At 43.5% G+C, this 20,151-nt stretch overlaps 2 long non-coding RNA genes across 2 annotated transcripts; one reads left to right on the top strand and one right to left on the bottom strand.

Moving 5' to 3' along the window:
* The first annotated feature begins 40 nt into the window (after positions 1–40).
* Positions 41–3,238, top strand: LOC138107123 (uncharacterized). Its single transcript, XR_011149241.1, has 3 exons — positions 41–157; positions 510–675; positions 2,050–3,238. It is a non-coding gene; the product is annotated as an uncharacterized lncRNA (long non-coding RNA).
* Positions 3,239–3,363: 125 nt separating this feature from the next.
* On the bottom strand, positions 3,364–11,976 carry LOC138107124 (uncharacterized). Its single transcript, XR_011149242.1, has 5 exons — positions 11,904–11,976; positions 9,137–9,216; positions 8,907–8,982; positions 5,708–5,800; positions 3,364–4,994 (listed from the first exon to the last, which is right to left on the bottom strand). It is a non-coding gene; the product is annotated as an uncharacterized lncRNA (long non-coding RNA).
* Positions 11,977–20,151: the final 8,175 nt, after the last annotated feature.

The following is a 20,151-nucleotide window of genomic DNA, read 5'->3' as shown; positions in this document are numbered from 1 at the left end:
ATCTGCAGCAGCTCCTCGTAGAAATGCCCTACTTGGGTCTTAATCCTTTTGTAGTACTAGCCCAGCTTGGTGCCACCTCTCCTCGATGACCACTTTCCCCCCCTAACATGCACAGGCTGCTGCATTTTACATTTTGAAACAAACTCCTAGTGCTCAGGTATTGTGTGGATTACAGCCAGCAGGCTCTCCTGTTTTCCAGCCTTCTTTTATTTTCCAGCCAGTAACTGCCTGTTCTATGTATCAGGAGATTAGGAAGAAAATGTGTTATTTCCATGAAGGCTGACACAGCCTTTTTCTCCATTTATACCTACTGATTTTTTTCCCCCCTGATGCATTATATGAGCTCCTCTCTCTGTTTCATTTTTCTGACAGCAGGGTTTTAACATCCTTTAGAAAATGCATGTGCTGTTTAGCATACTATGGAGTGAGGATAGGCCAGGTGTGGATCATTTTATGTTGCAGGGAAATGAGTCCTCTTTTCTCCATAATTATCAAATCTGCTTCCACAGGGAGCCTTTCTCTACTTCCAGGCTACAGCCATCAGTTACCTTATGCCACTTGATAAATATTCAAAGATCACTACACCGGGATTTCCTCTGGAAGGCAGAGTTCTTAGAAACATGGGGTTAGGGCAAGGAAAACAGTCCTGCGTGAAGCTTGGCTCCCTAAGAGAAGGTGAGAATTTCTCAATAGTTATAGTTGAATATTGAGAAAAGGAAAAGCTTTGCTTCTAGTTCCAACATTACCTGAGGAATATCAGTTATCAAAGAGGGAGAATACAAAATTTTACCAGGAGTGATAATATGTTTAAAAGTGCCATATACTTATTTTTTTTTGACTTGGCAAAACATAGCAGATGTAAAAACCATTTGAAATGTAAAGGATGCTATGCAACGTTACCATGCAGGCACAATGCCTGTGTCAAATTCACCTTAATGACATTTCTTTTTCATGAAGGCATTGAAGCTTTCACCTAAAAACGTTTTTTACATGTATTCCTTTCATTTTCTCCCCAGTTAGCTTTTTCAGTAGAGTTAAACTGGAGGTTAATCCATTTAATTTTAGTGTTGCCTACATGAGGGTACTTGAGATACATCAGTTCTAACTAAAGGAGGGTTTAAATTCAGAGGAGTCAAACTGCATAAGTCCATCTTATGGATACCTGTTGAAGGCAGCCTGGCCACAATTAAGCAGTTTGTTTCCACAGTGGACAACGTACAAGAGCATGTAGTGACAGGACAAGGGGGAAGGGCTTAAAACTGACCAAGAGCAGGTTTAGGTTAGGTATTAGAAAAAAAATAATTTACTGTGAAGGTGGTGAGGCACTGGCACAGATTGCCCAGGGAAGCTGTGGCTGCCCCATCCCTGGACCAGGTTCAATGGAGCCCCGAGCAACCTGGTCTAGTGGAAGATGTCTCTGCCCATGGCAGGGGGATTGGAATTAGATGGTCTTCAAGGTCCCTTCCAACCCAAACCTTCTATGATTCTATGTAGACCGTGTGTGCAGGGTGCATCCAATTCATCTGGGTGCATTAGCTGTCAAACCCTCACAAAATCTGCAATCCCATGTTTGCTCAGGACAACCTGCCCATCATAGCACAAAAAACCCCAAACACGGGTTTGGGGACTTGATGCAGGCACACACTTCAAATATATCTATACCTAAATCAAAGTGCCTTTTGTCCCCAGTGAACATCTGCCTTCCTGGAGCACTAACATGGCTCACTGCAGGGTAAGACAAAGCCTCCCTGAGCAGCCAGGCTCTGGGCTCAGGTGCCACCCCTTCATATAACCAGGAGCAGCCAGGTTGCAAACTGCTGCTTTTCCTTCTGCAAACCACCCTGAAGCCCACTGTCCTCTCGGACTGACAGGGCCCACAAGGGAAGTTTTTACCTCTGTGCACAGCACTGCTTCCCTGCCAGTGCTGAGCAATGCAGAGAGAATGATCCATGCGGGCTGTGCAGGGCTCCTGTGCTTCCCAGGTGAGTTATAAAGTCACAACAGCTTGTGCCCTGTCTTTAACCCGGTGTATCTGGCTTTTCTCCACAGGAACTGGGCTTCCACAAGAGGAGGAGAGAGACAGAGCTTGGGCACAGCCTGGCCACCCGAGTCACAGACACATAAGGGACTGAATTTCTTCAGGACAGGAAGGGGAGCTGGAACACTTTTCAGTGTTCTTGGAGAGAACACTGACCACTAGGATATTTCTAGTTGGAAAGCACTACCCTCCTCCTTCTCCTTCAGTGAATAATAATACAGCTACATGGAATAATTTATTGTTGTAATAGGAAATAATAAAAATGCCAGCAACTGTTCATGCATGACCTCCTAAAAGGAACCTTTGTGCTTTTAAAAATCAACAGTCCAAAAATGAAATGGGAGGTTAATGTGATCCCCTTGGTGCAGCTGAGCCTGCTACATATGGAAGTGCTTTGTGTCAGGTTTTTGTGCCGGCACGAGCATATGGGATCAGACACAGAGGAGGAGTTCTGAACTTTTCTGCAGACAGATGAATGAATTCAAGCTGAAGTAGCAGCACAGATCTTGCACTAGCCAGTCCAAAAATAGTAAAGAAATCCCTTTTCTACATTTAGCACTGTTTGGATGGGTTTCTGTGTTCATTGATAAGCTCCTAGGCCAGCTCAAGTTTTACAAGAGCTATAGCTCTTTATTTCTACAGTCAAAAGAGTGCAGGAGTTTTGAATATTAGCACAATATTATCTCCCTTTTTGCTTTCAGTGCATTCAGCACGGCTGGCTCCACTAAATAACACATAAATCTTAACTGTCTGTTATACAAAGATTATTTTGAAAAAGGGTTTCTTGCCAGACTATCATCCATTTTGTACCACTTTTTCTTCCTTTGTTCTGTCTTTTTTATTCTTCCATGAGAAAGATTTTTCCTCTCCTTTTTCTTTCTTTTTGTCCTGATCTAATTCTTGTGGCTGATATATAAGAGCACTGATACAATGTAGTTTTTCATTTTGGCAGCTTTTTTTAAACAGATTCCATAGCATGATCCGACCAGTGACAAATGACCCAGCACTTCCACTTGGAATACTAACGCTGAATTATCTGGCTTCCTGGGGTCTGATGGAGATGCAGCGAGAATTAAAAAAAATTACTGCACAGGAGCAGTGGTGACTGATGTAGGGCCTGCACGCTGAGCTTCTGACCTCCACCGTTTCTACAGTAAATGTGCAATGCATTGTGCTTTCTATTCTCAGGCTCTCCTTGGAAGCCAATTAAATTAAAAGGCTATTCATTTCATTCTATTTGTCTCCAGGACGCTCACATAGAAATGCAAACGATTCCTGTTCAGAGTTCCCCGCATCGGAGAAACTGATATTGTACTGCTAATTTGTGATAGCACTGTAAACCAATATGCAATCTGCCCTGCTTTAAAGGTTTGCATAGGATGTACACTGAACTTACAAAACACTGATTAGGGAGATCATGAAATTAAATCTCCCGAAGGGCACGTCTTTCAAACCCTCAAGGCAGCTCTTTTTCTTGGTTTAATCAGATAGTTAATCATTGCAACGCCTGCTTTCCAAGAGCCAGATTCATCAATTCTAGGAAGCATGGATTTGTAATATTGAACATTTACAGTCTCAGGAAAGCTCGGTGAAAAGCAAAGCTGTAAGAGGTGGTTGGTAAGCACTTTGCTGCTTTAAAAAAAGCAATGGAGGAAATGAAATAATATTTCCTAGTAAAACCAAAGAATCATTTGAGGACTGATCCACCAATTTGAACAAGAGACAAACATAGTCCCAAATACACTGTTCTCTTAAGGCCTAGTCTTGTCTCTGGCTCCATGACAAATTAACATTTTTGTTAAACCGTCGAAAACAAATTGACACGAAACATTATTTTCCTGTGTTTTTATTCTAAATTAAGCTTGTGGTATAGTTCCCCATGCCACTTTGAGCAAGTGTAATTTCGGATCTGGAGGAATGACCTTCACATTGAAGTGAAGCAGGAAGACTTCAACACCATCCTGCAGGATACAAAATTACATCCTGCAACCTGCCATTTGTGGATCATTTTTGCAGGCTAGCAACTGCAAATTGGAATGTGCCTATCATCAATGGCAGATCAAATGTTAGGGTTTGTCTAATGGTCATGGTACTGAAGGTTTGTTGATAGAGAACATGTGGGTTTGTAACAGAGGCAGCAGCCTCTTGCACTTTATCTGGATGTGGCTGGCAGGGTGTAATAAGCTAAAGGAGACTGAAATGACAAAAATGTCTCCAGGCTTATGAAAACCTGGAACACTACTTCTGGGAAAACCTGGCAGTTTAGACAAAATTGTCAAACACTTAACTACCTTTCTCAGAGAAATGAAATCATTCTGGCCCAGAATCATTCACCTGCAGTGCTAAAACCCACAGACCTTCCACCACGGGTGGGCTTGAAGACACTTCCCTGGGTTGAGAAAATGAACTTGCTTCCCCCTGCTATGATTAAATTAGTTTTCTTTTCTTCCCCCCAACTCTCAATAAAATTTCAATCAGCAATCAGTTATTGAAGTATTAGAAGACAGAAAATTTTGAAGTGAAAAACTGATAAGTGAGAATAGGCTTCTTAATATGGCTTGGAAAAAGAAGCAAATATGAAAATTCCAAGAAGATCACTTCAGCCTGTCTAGTAATCCTCTACTGCATTGACTGGAAGGAACTCAGTAAAATGAAGGGTGAATGATTTAGAGATGACTGAAGGAGAAGCCCTTTTCAGCCCCAGGATTTTATGCCACAAAGTATCAAACAGGTCAGCTGTTCAGCTGGCTTCCAAAAACCCTGTAATAAATGTAGCGTGTTGCAAACCAAAGCACCTGGAGGGGTTTGTGCAGATCTGTATTCAGCAGCGCGGGGGGAACAGCAGAAAGCAGGATCTGCACAACAAGGACCAGGAACTCCGGGCTGGCACCTTGGTCTATAAATTGCCCTGCTGTGAAGTTTCTCTGTCCATCTCCCGACCTGGCTGGAATGGGCCCTGCTGAAAGAGAAGATGCTACATTATAAAATCCATAGGTCTATGGGATATGGAGCTTCAGGTGCTTCTGTGTCCTTTGCTGCCTAATTTCCTTGCTTGGAGATAGTTTTCCTTATTATTGTAATTCCTCTGCAGAACATTAACCTTGAATTTGATGCAACAATGACGGGGCAAAACTTCTTCTACACACCTCAGTTTTGCAGCTTAGATGATGAGGTGTCCAACAAGAAAGCTCTGTCTTTGATAATTTATTTTTGTTTGGTTTTCTAAGTGTAACAACCAGTTTCTAGCAAAAACTCCCACAGCTTCTCAAAGCTTTCGTTTTTTTCTATGGCAATTTCCAAACTAAGGCTTTTCCTGAATGGGATTTCATTTGAAAAGAGAGGACAGAAAGTGTCCAACGTGTATTTTCAATTCATTTTTCCCAAATGAAAAGAGCTCTTTTAATAGACTAATTTTTCTTTTTAAAAAGAAAAGTAATTTTGATGTTCAGAAAAACCCGTAGGGAGAAATTCTAAGTGGAACTCATTGCTGTAATGTAATTGTGACCAAAGACTCAGCTAGTTTTGAAGGACAACTTGATTTTATGGAAGAAACAACATTTAATTACAATAACTAATGATAAAAGGAAGTATAATGGAAGGGAAAGAAAACTTGTTTCATGTAAGGACTTAACAATGCATTCGGGGCAAGATCTGATGAGGACAGATTACCTCATTTCTTTGTTTGTATGGGGTGTTCTTCACAATCACTTCAGGCCTGGTGTCCTGTCCAGAGGTACGAGAAGACCTGAGAGCTGGAAGTTTCTTCCAGTGAAAGTAACAGAGAAAATACACCTTTGAACATGGAAAAGTATTTGCCCATCCTGATGACTGTGAATAGTGGCAATGTTAGCAGATACTGCACCATGCACATACTCTGTTATTCTGCTTTTGTGTTTTTGTTAGGACAGAAAATTGAGTACTTCTTTGCATGACAGTGCTGAATAAAAGAAAAACAGAAAAAACACCCTAAAGATAGCTTTGGTTTTGCTGTGTAAACTTGAGCATTTTTAAAATGTATGTCTTTCCAGAAACAAAAAGCATTATCAAGGAAGAAAAATGTTTGGTGAAGAATAAATCAATGGAAGTTTTTAATGATACTCCTCTTATTCACTGAAACACAGCAGCTCATTTTGGGTACATGCAACATGCAGGAGGTGATGCTTGTAGGGAACACCTATGTCTCACTAAGAGTAAATTCAGGCAGGCTGTGCTGTCCAAAGTGACATAGAAGGAGGACATCTCTAAAAATAAGCCTTTCTTAAGGAAGATGAAAAAAAAAATCTGAGTCACATCATCAATAAAGGATTACTAAAGAAAAAAACCCCTGAGACTTAAAAAACAAGCTTATAACTAGACCCCTCTTAGTTAAAGTTACATTGTTTGCCAAGGAAAGATATTGAGGTAAAAGGTGTATCACTACGGAAGAGATAATTTTTTTAGTTCATTTGTCTAATTAGAGGTTTAAGCTGTAAGGACCAGCCATGTTCTGGCTTGAAAGGTCAAATGTGAAGCTCTGGAGTAATTAGATTTTAGAAATTAGGCCAAAAGAAGTTCCAAAATTAGAGAGTGTTTTGATCAAAACTTTATCTCTCAAGTAAACCAAAGTTAATTAAATAAAATGTTTCATGACTGATTAGAGTGTACATTTGACCATCAGTTATATCTCACATTCTGCTACCCACCAGCTGGAAAGCTGAGGAGACTTTTTATAACTTCATTAGAGCTACCTTGTGGAACAATTTAATCATATAAAATCTTATAATGCAGATGCACCAGTACAACAATACCAGCTGCTGGCTTCTGCTTCTGTCATGCTGCTCTCTGCCTGTGCCATACACACTCCTCCATCGCCTGGGGACTGCCTTTGAAGGAGGCTTAGCTGCAAGAGCAAGTGGATTTTTCCTGCCTAATATCCAAAATGCAGAGTTCCTGAAGGAGCAGGAGAAACACAGGGCCTCCTAAGCCCAGATCCTACTGAGGCAACCTCCTGAGCGAAGTGCTTGTCTGATAATGTAGAGAATATTTGGGGAGGGGGGGATGGTGGGGAAGAGGTAAGTTAATATTGAGAGGACAATACCCACCCATCTAAATGCTTGAAATTATTCTTTTGACTCTCTTTCTCAAAGAACTGCAAGGCTCTGGCACAGCACTTCCCTCTCTAGCCAAAGAGAGGAAAAACATTGGCTAAATCAAGCATTTGGATTGTCAGGATGAAATGGTTAAGTGTCATCTTTGTCACTGGCTCCACAGCAGAGCGATGGAAGAAGAATGGGAAGCATTGCAGACAAGTGAGGTGACACAGCCCCTCAACATGCAGCACTTCATGCCATGCAGCACCCTTGCATCACACTGGAATGGTACCGTTTATCTTTATAACCTTTTGTTTTGCTAGACTGTAATTCATTTCTGTCTTTGTCTGACCTCCAACTCCTGTCAGAGGTGGTACAGAGAATATGCAGCAAGAGCAGAGGCAGAGAGAAGTATCAGTTTATATCTCAGTCTTCATGACTAATCACTGGGTAGCATCTCTTCAGAACTAGCAATCTCAGAAAAGTTCCCATATGTTCAAAGCGAACTCTGTGCACGTTTGCTCGTCATCTTCAAATTGTAATCAGGATGTTAGAACACAACTTTGCAAAGCAAGTGGCAGGGAAGATCAGCAAATACTCCCCAGTGAGGAGAAAACAGAGCTTTGGAAGGGAGGATGTGACTCCCACCAGCTTCTGGCTGATCGGTCACACAGCCTGGGAAGGGACAGAGCCCTTGGGGAGGGACCACGCTGATGGAATCTTTCCCTCACCACGGAGAACAGGAGCAGCCAGGCTGTGTCTGTCCTGTTTCCCTCCAAAAATAACCCTAAAATAATCACCTGCAATGCAGAATGGATGTTGTCCAGATAAAGTCCCCTTGCCATGACTGGGGAAAGGATTATTTTTTCCTTCTGTGAGTAGCCTCATAGAGCAGCGGGGTGCTGAGTGATTCAGCTTTTCTGCACAGCAACAGCAGGACAATGTGCTTCAGTCCTGCCAGGCAGGCATCAAGCTGCCTTGTTCCCCTGTAGGCCCAAGGACTTCTCTGCCACAGGATTCCCCCAGCAATCCCAGAAGTGCAGCCCGTGGTGCCATGGGCAGGCCATGGCACAGATGGGGTGCAGGCACTGCGGGCTCTGTGTGCAGCAGCCTCTCCCATGCGTGCGTTCCTAACAGAGTTGATGCTGATGCTTTAAACCTCTCATTTCCTCTTGCTCCCAACTTGGTGCCCTGGTTTTGGTACATCACGGAGGCCTCTGCACAGGGAAAAGCAGGTGTGGGAGTAGCTAACAAGATACTCATTAAGACCAGATTTTGATAGAGATGACAAGCCAAATCACTCCCAGACTTCTGCTTCTCAGCGTTCAGCTTTAAGGATCATTTGATTTACAGCCAGAAAAGTCACCTGCAGTGATATTGCTGGGGAACTAGAGCCTCCAGTCATATTTAGTTTCCATTTCAGCTACTCTGCATTGAATATTCCCCTTGGAAATTCAGAGAGCAACTACACTGTCTGTTACATGTGTTATATAAAGACAATCAGAATGAGGTATTTGGGCACTGACCTGCTTGATTTTATTTTCAGCATTTTCTCCTTCCCACCCCCCCACATACATTTGTGAAGCATGAAATAAATTCACCCCTCCTGACTCAGTTCTATTCTTTTTCGATGACAAAACACTTGAGGTTGGTAAGTGAACTGTGCTAGGCTGGGTCATGTTTTCAAATGAAGAAAGAAACGCCCCACAACCCTGAAGCAGATTGATATAATTTTGGTTTTATAGCTGACAATCATTTTTCATCATTGTTTCAAGCATGAAGGATTTAGTGGCACAAACCTTTGATGTTCTGTCAAGCAGCTTTGCTTTTCTCCCTGTCAGACAGACTGCAGTCACAAATTACTCCCTGGCAATCCTAGGTGAGGATTAGCAAGATTATTAGAAAAAGATGAGGTTTAAAGGTTTATTAGAAGTACCTTTGGATTTCAGCAACACGCGAACATGCAATTGTGTCCTTCACAAAAAGCCTGATTTTCTTATTTTAATGTGCTGCTTTTTTTCTCTCTCACCTGATCTCTTTGGTTGGGCATTTTCACCTCAGATTCCATGTAATCAAACTGTCAGGAGCATCACCTCCTAAGAGAAAGCACTGAAACAAACAAAAAGACCACATTAGCAATCTGCTTGTGAGCTGCAAACACATGCACAGAAGCTGAGCACAGCACATGTCTCTCTGAAAGGACAGTTGTGCTGCTCTGAGTGTGCCTCTGCAGGATAAAACTACGTGGCAATACAGAATTAGAATAGAGAGCTCTATTTTTTTTTGAAACTCCTGCCTTCACAAAGGAATTCAGGACAATATTTTGCCCTGACTTGAGTTCCATTGGGCTGTCCTGAGTTTTCTTGTGGATACCCATTTAAATTAAACAGGTCAAAATACAACTGTTCTGTCACCACAAGAGTTGGTGCTTAAAAATTCACCTCTTACCCAGTAAAGTCTTTCACCTAAGCAATGTGTACTCTTAGCTGGTTTTTTTTGGGTTTTCTGACTTGCAGTTTTACTTCATCAACAGCATCTACAGTTCACTATATTCTGTATTTTGCTATGACACGGGATTCTGTAGACCCTTGGAGCATTCCCCTAACTGCTACTGCAGTTTTGGGGATGCAGCTCTCAGATCTTTGCTTCATGACTGCAAGAAATTTTTATCATCCAAATGGGCTTTAGCTGTAAGATGGGGATAACAAAACTTCTCCAAGTAATTGATCTGCCCAAGGTTATACAAGGACTGGAGGTTAAAGAATATCAGCATCTTCCTCAGAGCCTTGGAAATTAATACTACAGATCATTACTAAGGTATTTGAATTTTAGAATGATGCTTAGGCTCTATTGCAAGTATTTGATAGACAACTGCCCTATTTCAATAATCTCTAACACAGTGTGGGAAGAGCACAGAAGTTTAATGAAGGGATGAGAGAGAAGGAAGAGTAACTAGTAATAAGTCAAAGAAATAGGCTTAGTTGTCTGTGCGAGATTTGCAGATGAGTGTTTCCTGAGTACAGTCATATACAGACAGATAAGTATTGAGATCCTCAAAACTGGGTAATTCCCTCCAAATGCCTCAGATTTCATTGCTTACAAGATTTTAAGTGACCTCTTCAAAGATTAGGCAGTGATGAAAGTTCAAATCAAACAAACTTCCCTTTATACTTTAAGAATTCAATGAGACTGTACAAGCACCATTTAAGTGATTAGTTTTTGGTCTGCTAGTACTCTCACTTATTTCTCAGTATTTAATTATCAAATACCTCAATGAACTCCTCAGGATACAGCTACAACTCAAAAATTATTCACTGAAAAGAGCTGTTGAATAACATTTGACACACACAGGAATCCATTTGTAGATAATCCTCTATCAGCAAAATTCATTGACTAAATTATACGTGGTTAATTATTCAGCCATCTCTCACCACACAACTTTCCCCCCTCCCCTCTGACAAATTCCTAAAATGATCAAAATGCTGATCACAGCCCAACAGTTTATGCAGCCTCTCGCCTCTGTCTCCCTTCCAGTTTCTTCCCTCCAGTCCTTTAGTAAGCAAACCTTTCTGGTTCAGCAATTTGGCAAACCAGGGAAATTTTGACTTGCAACTATATAACTGCTGCAAGGCACTCCAGTCAGCAGGAATGCCATCCAGGGGATTCACAGCTGTAAAAATGCAGAAACAGCTGTCCTTCCCTTCCATAGGACTTCTATTGGAACTGCAGTCCTCAGTTCTGAATGCTTTGATTTATTGGAGGGAGAAGCAATGTGAAAACACTGCCAGGCTTCTGCAGCCACTGAGATATGAGACTGATCCATTCCTGTACATCACACACAGGAAAAGTGCAGGAATCTGGAAGGCTATAAATTAGAAGATCCTGGAGGTGTGGGGTGGGAGGAGGAACCAGAAGGGTAAACTTAGCTTGTGATTAGCTTTAAATCCTGAGAAACATTAAACAAATTCTGGCTGCTTCATGAATTACACCTTGCCTTTCCCAATTTTTCCTTTATTTGTAATTCTCCAGCTCAAGTGCAGACCCACACCCCCCCTTGCTCCTGGCTTGCAGCCACTTGGGCCAGCAGGATCTGCCTGCTCTGTTGTGCTCCATTTCCCACATATCTTCTTTAGAAACCACTTATTAAGATCTTAGACCTGATGTATTTTTAATTCTGCTGTGAAATCCTTACTTAGGGAAGATGCTTCTTTGGCTGACAAGGCCTTCCACCCATCTGTGATCCCCTTCCCTTCCCTTCCCTTCCCTTCCCTTCCCTTCCCTTCCCTTCCCTTCCCTTCCCTTCCCTTCCCTTCCCTTCCCTTCCCTTCCCTTCCCTTCCCTTCCCTTCCCTTCCCCCCACTTTTTAAGGGATCTCTTTTAGACTACAGAAATAAACTCTCTTTTCCCACCCCGTCTGCACAGTGCCTCGTTATACTATTTATATAACAGCTCTCTAGCTATTAAAGGGTAAAACTGCAGCTACAAAATTCATGGTGCACATATTTCTAAACCTGAATTAGCCTTCCCTCGCTTGTGACAGTTTGTATTAAATTCCATGGTCCAAGGCTTCGCTGACCATTCTCAGCCCTGAACCAGACCCATCGCTTACTTCACATCTGATTTCTGGAGTATAAGGTTCTGTATGATATTACATATCCTATCCTAATCCTGTTTCCAGGTGATCCTCCTCTGCATTGACTGATCACAATTAGCCTGAAAAGGCCTTGCTTTAGCTCCTGTCCTGCACATGAGCATGGGTTCTCTGAAATTCCCTGCACAAATATCACCATTCCTACCTTTGGCTCCCCAGACAAAAGGGACCTTTCCAGCAGAGTACATCAGACAAGCCCTTCTTACTGCAGAGCTGTCCTTTCAAGGCATTTCCTAGGGCTTTTTCCTGGGGGCATTTCCCGGGTTGCTGTGGGAGGAGATGACAGGAGAGCCTGCAATTTTGGGAGGGGCGATTGGCTGCAGCCCTTTACTAGTCACCTTGCAGCTCACCCTCTGTAAGGCAGCTCTGTTCCACGTGGTAAACAGGCTTATTTATTCTTCTCACATCTCATTACTAATGCTTTCGATGTACCCTAAGTAGACAAGCAACCAGCTTCTGTCCTTGGATACCAGCCCAGTTCTCCTTGACTTCACCAGCATGCACAGACTATCTGAGGAAAGAATTCAGCTCAGTGTAGCATTTACACTGCATCCTGGTTATTAAAACAGCCACCAGCTCCTGTTTCATAAGCAGAGGTACAAATTCCAGGCCATTACATAAAACGACTTTACAGAGCATTTACTTAGCTACACCTACAACTTGCAGACCTCTGCTCACCCTTCAGATGAGGAACAGGGACAGCCCTGCTCCCCTCTCCTGCAGAGGTGCTGCTGCAAACCAGGAGAAACACTGCCCGCCCCACTCACTGCCTGGGCCCCAGAGGGAACTCGAGCTGAATTCTGTGAGGGATGGGGATTCTGCCCCTCTGCCTCTGCTCTGGTGAGACCCCACCTGCAGTGCTGTGTCCAGATCTGGGATTCTCACCATAGGAAGGGCATGGAGTTGTTGGAGTGAGTCCAAAGGAGGCCACCAAGTTGATCAGAGGGATGGAGCAGCTCTCCTTGAGGAAAGGCTGAGAGAACTGGGATTGTTCAGCCTCGAGAAGAGGAGACTCAGGGGTCACCTAATTGTGGACTTCCAGTACCTGAAGGGAGCCTACAAGAAAGAGGCAGAGGGATTATTCACTAGAGCATGGAGTGGCAGGACAGGGAGGAATGGCTTCCAACTGACAGACAGTAGATTTAGATTAGATGTTAGGAATAAATTCTTCCCTATGAGGGTGATGAGGCACTGGGACAGGTTGCCCAGAGAAGCTGTGTCTGCCTCATCCCTGGAAGCATTTGAGGCCAGGCTGGATAGGGTTCTGAGCAACCTGGTCTAGGGGAAGGTGTCCCTGTCCACCTTTGGGGGATTGGAACTGGATGATCTTTGAGGTCCCTTCCACCCCAAACCATTCTGTGGTTCTGTGATTCTGTGGCATAGCAGGAAAACCAATCTGAGATCTTGCAGCTGATCCAACTAACATGAAAAGGTGAGATGGGGCTTTCTTGTAAGACTGTGCTACAGAGCAGAGCAATTTCCAAGCCTCTGTCAGGTGTCCTGTGCCTCATTTCTTCATCTGTAAAAGAGGGCTTGATACTTCCCTCACCCACAGGTGATAGGGAGATGAAAGATGCTCAAAGATTAAGTATAGTCCATAAAAACATGACAAGCTTGATTCAGTATAAGCTGGCAACCACTGTAAGTTTCGAAGGTAATTCCATTCACGGATTTTAGTGCTGTTTCGGAACGTTAATGTCTACTCTGCTACTGCAGTTTGCTTTGCAAACCCACAGCTGTTGAATAGAAGTCATTAGGAGAAGCAGGGAGAAGCCAGAGTTTTTGTAAGGATTGATCAGGGGCAAATTAATTCATATTGGCTATGAATTTTGCATCAGTAGATTTCAGTGACAATCCAATTGTAGTAAACAGTTTATATTCCCCCTCTGGCTATTGTTTTGAGCTGTCTTCAGATGCATACTGACCTCCCTAAATTGCTTTATATGCTGTTAACATCTCAGAGCTTTTCTTTGCAGCTGATAACCCAAGGCTGGAACCTTCAGGCTAAAAGCTGACACGGGAGCTCATGTGTACCAGTTCACTGGAGCTGTGCTGATGGATGGCTGAGGGTCTGATTTGTAATTAAAGAGTAAAAAAATTGACTTCCGATAAACAATTCTGGGAAGAAGGTGGAGTCTGCTGTGAATTCAATGGCTCTGGAGTTTCAGACAGCTTTTAAATGTTTTCTGTGCAGGAAGCAGCCTGTCAGAGGTGTATGCTTCTGTCCCCTAACCAGTCACAATCCATTGCCCACACAGTTGTGTTAACAGAGCACAATATTCCAGGCCGAATTTAAAAGAAATTAATTCTAGCTAATTTACCTAATCCAGTCACAGCACAGCTCCAGAGACCATTTCATGAGCACAGCCAAAGGAGCAGGAGTGTGTGAACATCCCTAAAACTGAGGATTTTCTGGGGAAACGAAGCTACTTCTGGTGGCTTTCCCAGCAACTAGCCCTTGCAGAAATCATCCTCATCTGATACCACCTAAAAGAAAATGATGGGAGCCCATAGCCTAGAAGTCAGTTCTAAAGAAAAAAAAGATAAGGCCTAATGGAGCCCTCCTGACACTCACTGTACACGGCTCCATGTCTGTTGTTAATAGCCAATAAAAAATTTCTTCCAGGAATTCTTTGTGCCACTTCCACTGCCCCTCATATGCTCATTGGTGGCATGCTGCAGACCTCTTCCTGCCAGAGCTTTAAACAATGCACACAACTGACTCCAACTTAGCTCTGATACTTTTCCTCAAGATTAAATGGGCTACTTGCAGAGACAGACAACTCGGGAACTTCAAAGTTCCCTGCCTTAGCGAGCAAGAAACAAATTGCTTCCCCAGTGACTCCTCCCGAGGGAGTAATGCAGGATAAACCTGTGATATTTGCATTAATTCATCTTTAAACATAAAGCAGAATAGATTCTGTGTCTTTAATAAATTTTCACATTATTTAAATGGATCTGTTTTAAAAGCCAATAACATGTTTGCTTTGGGAATATTTTGCATTTGTATTTACCTTTTTGCTGGTGGCTCATTATATGGGAAGATCTGTTGAAACTAAGGCAGTTGAAGATTATAAAGATTTTAGAAAGGATTTACATCTGAGGCCCCTTTGATTGTGATTTTCAGCAATGTTACCTTTCCCAGTTCAGTGACATTTATGGGTACTGGGAATCTTTCAGTGACAGCACACCAGAAATCTTGGCTCCTGAGGATAGTGGGGCTTTGCTGCACCTGTCCTGATTCCTGCTGCCTATAGAGCAGGTTTGATCAGCAGGTACCAAAGCACTGCTGAGGGGCGGGATTTCATCCTCCCCTTTCTGCAGTGAGGGAAATAGGGATATGGAAGAGTGAAGGGAACAGCAGAAGGGTTAATTTTTTTCTTGTTTGCTCACAACGAACACCACAGATTACAAGGTGCTCACTCATTTTGTCCTCTCCAGTTATGCCAAAGTGCTTTGAGACCATTACTGGGGTATTCCTGCCATACCAAGTCTTGTTTTAGAATTCATTATCCAGCTCCCTACGCTTCCCTCTGCTGCCAGGGGAGCTCTGCAGAGGGAAGCGTAGAAGGTCCTTCTGTAGAAGGGACCACGTATCACCCCAGAGCACTGTCAGCATCTGAGTTTAACCTGACAGTAAAAGTGGGCTTCAGTAAAATGCTGTCAGCGGAAGGACCTGAGGCATGACTCAGTTCCGGATAGGAGGGTGGATGTACGCGCCAATCTGTGAGGCCGTGTAAGCTCAGATATCCATCAAAGTGAAGGAAAACCTTTCTGGGGCTCAGCTCCTCTTGAGCCCAAAGAGCTCCCAGGCACTCACAGCGTCGCTGTCCCGAGAAAGCAGAGCTGCTGTGCTGTGCTCATTGCTGGCCCAGCCCACAGCAGCAGTGCAGTGTCACACGGCGTCAGCGGTGACACCCCACTGCCTGAGCAGCTGCATCACTCCCAGCCTTTGTTTTAGCGTCTGATTAGCCGCAAGGAATTAGCTGTCGCACAGAAATCACACTGACTCACAATCCACGGCTTGGGAACAGTGTTTGTGCAAAGATTCTCTTAAGGCAAACATGAGGTTCTGTATTTTTTAATAAAGTTCACAACTGAATATTACGAAGTGGTGAGGGAAATCAGTACTTTGGTCACTGGGTAAATACTTTTGAGTTCTTTACTGGCTTTAAGATTTACTGTTTAGCCACTCCAATTCCTATCATGTGCAAATGTTTCCTACATTAACAGGAGAAGAGTGATTTGTGGGCAGTAAATGGGAAACAGGACATCAATTTAACGGGGCCATTTGGGGTTAACACAAAATGACAGAACAGCAGGAAGCAGTTAAAAGCTTCCCTCACAGCAATCAAAGCCCTGCAATTTTGAGTATTTTCCTCCAATCAAATAGCGTATTGATAAGAAACCAGTTCTGATAATGACCTTTGAAAGACCTCATTCTGGCCTTCTGGTGTAAGCCATTTCTCTAACTATGGAGTCTTAACAGGAGCTCAGCAAATGGTTGTCCTCTACACAATCACTCAAGATGCATGACAGATGAAAAGAAACCAAGGGTAAGAGACTTCTTTTCCCTTAACTTGGCTGAAGTTTTTTCCTTTGAAGGCTCCTGATCTCAGCCTGAGTTGCTGGTATTGCTTTTTCAGAGTGCTGCTTCCTCTCCTGTCTGTCCCAGCTCATCGAAATTATGGATAGACCATCTTACTAATTCATCAGTCCTCCTGTGACTCAGTTCATGAGTTCCTTCCTGTGCTGCATATTTTTAAATCTCATTCTGTAAGGCTGCTCCTAGATCAAGTCACCCTCACATTTCATTCCAAGCTTTATTTCAATTAGTATCACTTTTTTGCCAGTGCTGAAAAGAAACTCTCATTTTTCTTTCAAAGGCAGACATGGAGTGTGGAATGCTAGATTTCCTAGATGGGAAATGGTAGGTGTTGGCTCCCAGTGCTGCTAACGTCAGGAGATGTATTTCATTACACAAAAATACACCTTCAACCAGTGACAACAAACCTGCCAGCACAGACCATGCTACCGGAAAATCAGAACAACACAGTAGCTTCCAGCTGGTTTTCCTGACCATTCCACAACCTGCTTCTAGAGCTCCAGTTTTCAGTTGTAAGCCTCTGCCTTTTCCTGGGCCCCAGAGTCAGTGATACCCATGATCACTGTGACAGCTCTGCTGGGGAGTTCTGCCTGTAAAATGGGATGAAAAATGACTGCCATGAGCTGGTAGGAACCCCAACTTCTAAATATCTCATGTTGCACTTCAGTGATTTTCAAAGCTCCTAATACCCGCTCAGAAATGCCGTGAAATGCTGACCTGGTATGAACTCCCTCTGTCAGTTCACATTTGTCCAAACCCTCGGCAGGCGTTATGCCAGATCTGGGATCATCCATCCCCCTGCAGCTGGCAGAAGGGTGACACAGAAATCACAGAGTCTGCAGAGGCCATCCTGTGTGCCCCAGCTAATTCACCACAAAAGCAGCATGGTGAGCCCGTGCCCGACTCACACCAGGGCAGTACCAGTGTTTGATAAGGGAACACAGCACCCTGCTACTGCCATCCTGGAAACACAGTGGGCTGCAGGGAAAGCTTCCTCTCCCAGCCAGGTCTTGGGACTCCTGCCCCTTTGCCATCTTATTATGAGCCAACAAAGATCCTGGGTAGAGGGGTGGAGTGCTCAATAGGACAATTACAGGCTATACTTGGAGATTATTTTCCTAAGTAGGGTCAACCAACATGCTCATCCCCAGGCACTGAGGAGGAAAGACATCTTATGTAGCACATATGGTAAAGAAACTACCAAATGAAGCATGGAGGACAAAGGCAAAAACATGCATGGAACTGTATTCTAAGGCAGCAAAACAAATTCTCCCTTTGTAGGGTCTAGGGAAGTCTTGAGCATAATCAACTTTTGCAAATCATTTAAATAGTTGTCATGACTCTATTTTTACCTTCTGTCTGTTGATTTGGCTCCCATGATGCCTGAATGGCGCTCCTGAAGCCACTTTACTGTCTATTGTCTGTGCCTGATGAGAGCTGTTATTTCTGATTAGATACTTTCCCTCTGTATTCCAGACCTCTGCCCTTCATATTCTCCCCTCAGCACTGGTGGTGTCTGATGTGAGTACCACTTGTAGCAAGCCCTGGGGGGTAAGAACAAAAGCAAGAACATGTCACACCTTAGCCTAAGGTTGCAACCAAGGGATGATAATCTCACATCTGGAAGTGCCTTTATGTTGTGCTAACCCCATACTCTGGAAGTTCTGCAGGATTTAGTATTTCTAAGCTAAATACATTTCCATCATTCTTTCATTCATAACAAGTCCCACTACAAAAACAAGCCAGACAAACCAGCTCTCTGTGAATTTATTTTATTGCCTCACAACTTCCTACAAGCAGGGCATTAAAGAAAGAGACGTTTTCATGTATGTTTTCAAGGTAGATGTGAGCCCTGTCTCCCAACACCTCCCCTGAGCCCACTGGGACTACCGACTCTGGAAAGACAGAAGCATAAATTCATCTTATACTCACAACTCTTATACCCTACCAAAGAAGTGAATTAATGCTCATTGTCCCTTTTAAGCACAACCAGCATTTGGCTGGAGAAAACTGAAATACATCTGTACCCACAAAAGAATTATCCTGCCTCTCCTGCCATGCTAGGCCAGCGTTCAGCACATCCAGGGCAGCTCTCAAGCAGTGCACTGAAACATTGGGATGTCCCACCCTCCCTCAGCCAGTCTTTCTCCACCAGGTGTTTCCAGTGCCCCCAGTCTCAGCAAAAAGGGAATCTCTGGGCTTGGAGCACATGGAAGCCTCTGGCACAGAGCGAGAACAGGCAGCTCAGGGGAGAGGAGAGCTGGAGAATCTCCCAGAGTAACAAGAAAACAAAATGGGATTCTCAGCTGTGAAAAATCACAATCACATGCCATTCAGCAGCCCAGCCATAACCCTCCATCACCAAGGGTGTTGAGATACAGGATCCCAATTTTTTGGCTCACAAAACCACCTTGCTCAGCACAGCCCCGTGTCTGGGAGCCTCCACTGCTGCCTTCACGCAGGGCATCCCCAGGGCACTTCATGCCTCCAATTCCTCGCAGCTGCTGAACTGTTTGACACGACGCTCAGCATGTTGTTGCTGCCAGCACGAGGCAACACAAGGTGTTTTGCCCTCAGGGAAGTGGGAACTCTTCCTCTCTACACAACCACAGCAGCCCCACTCAGATTCCTCCCCATGCAAGCCCCTGGTTGATGTCAGGCTAAAACCAGCCACGGCTGTTTTTGAAAGGCTGGTGCTCCCCAGGCAGCACTTAACATCCCTGTGAAGCTTTAAAATGAGATCTAGAAAATTGCACTTGCTACTACCTGTTCAAGTGTAAACCCCATTGGACCAGGGTGGAGGGTCCCTGAAGGCCAGCTATGTTATCTTTGTCTATAGAAAACAATTAGACAGCTGATTTTAAAATGCTACAATTAAAGGCTTAATATAAATGCATTTCTGATGCTATCAACAAGCACACAGACTTCAAAAGCTCTTTCAAAATACCAATGCCTTCAAGCAAAAAAGCTGGTTTTGTTTTTTCTTCATGGTGAAGGGATTATGGGCAATTTACAGACACTTTCTAATCTTAAAAATACTTTATCTGTGCTATGCATCTTATGTGCTATGAATTCTATACACAGATTGTAAAAATATACATAAAGCCTTGTACAAATTTACTGTTCTGTCTATAGATTCATGGCTGAAGATAAAGCATTCTAGTAGAAAAGCTTGGGGGCAAGTACACAAAATCTGATGAGCAGGAGTTCTGTAAAATTTAACAGAAATATTACTACCTACATTTTAGATAATCAGATTACAGTGGGATTTCAAAATTAATTTCCCTTTGTTCGGTGGTTTTATGTTGTGTTTTGGGAATAATCATACAAAATGAACACTACAAATGAAAATCCTGGGTTTATTGAGGTCACTAGGGCAACTCCTACTGATTTCAGTTGGGCCAGGGCCTCATTTTATGAGGAAGTCTTGGGGAGAAAATAAATTCAGACTTCTAGAAACAGAGCAGCATGCCAAAAAGCCTTTTCTTAATTTTATTTTGAACATGGTCACACTGCCATCTGAGAAGACAGCTCCTTTCATTGCCTTCAGGAAATCAGCAGGTACTCCTGCTGCCACTGATTCCCTGCAAGCATGGAAGGACAGGCTGGCTCTCAAAGCAGCTGCTTTTTACCGTAGCCAAATACTGCTGATGGGCTCAACTCCCCATCGTGCCTCACTCTGGGCCAGGATCTCAGCTGCCACCGAGTGCCAGGCTTGGGAGGCCCCAAAGGCTCTCTGAGCTTCCTTAAGCTTGTCCTGGACTGTAGGATAACTACTCTTGCTTAC

This window comes from Aphelocoma coerulescens, chromosome 3 (genome assembly GCF_041296385.1).
Source record: "Aphelocoma coerulescens isolate FSJ_1873_10779 chromosome 3, UR_Acoe_1.0, whole genome shotgun sequence".
Classification (NCBI taxonomy): domain Eukaryota; kingdom Metazoa; phylum Chordata; class Aves; order Passeriformes; family Corvidae; genus Aphelocoma; species Aphelocoma coerulescens.
The sequence above is the reverse complement of the archived record's forward strand: the minus strand, read 5'-3'. Positions and strand labels throughout refer to the sequence as shown.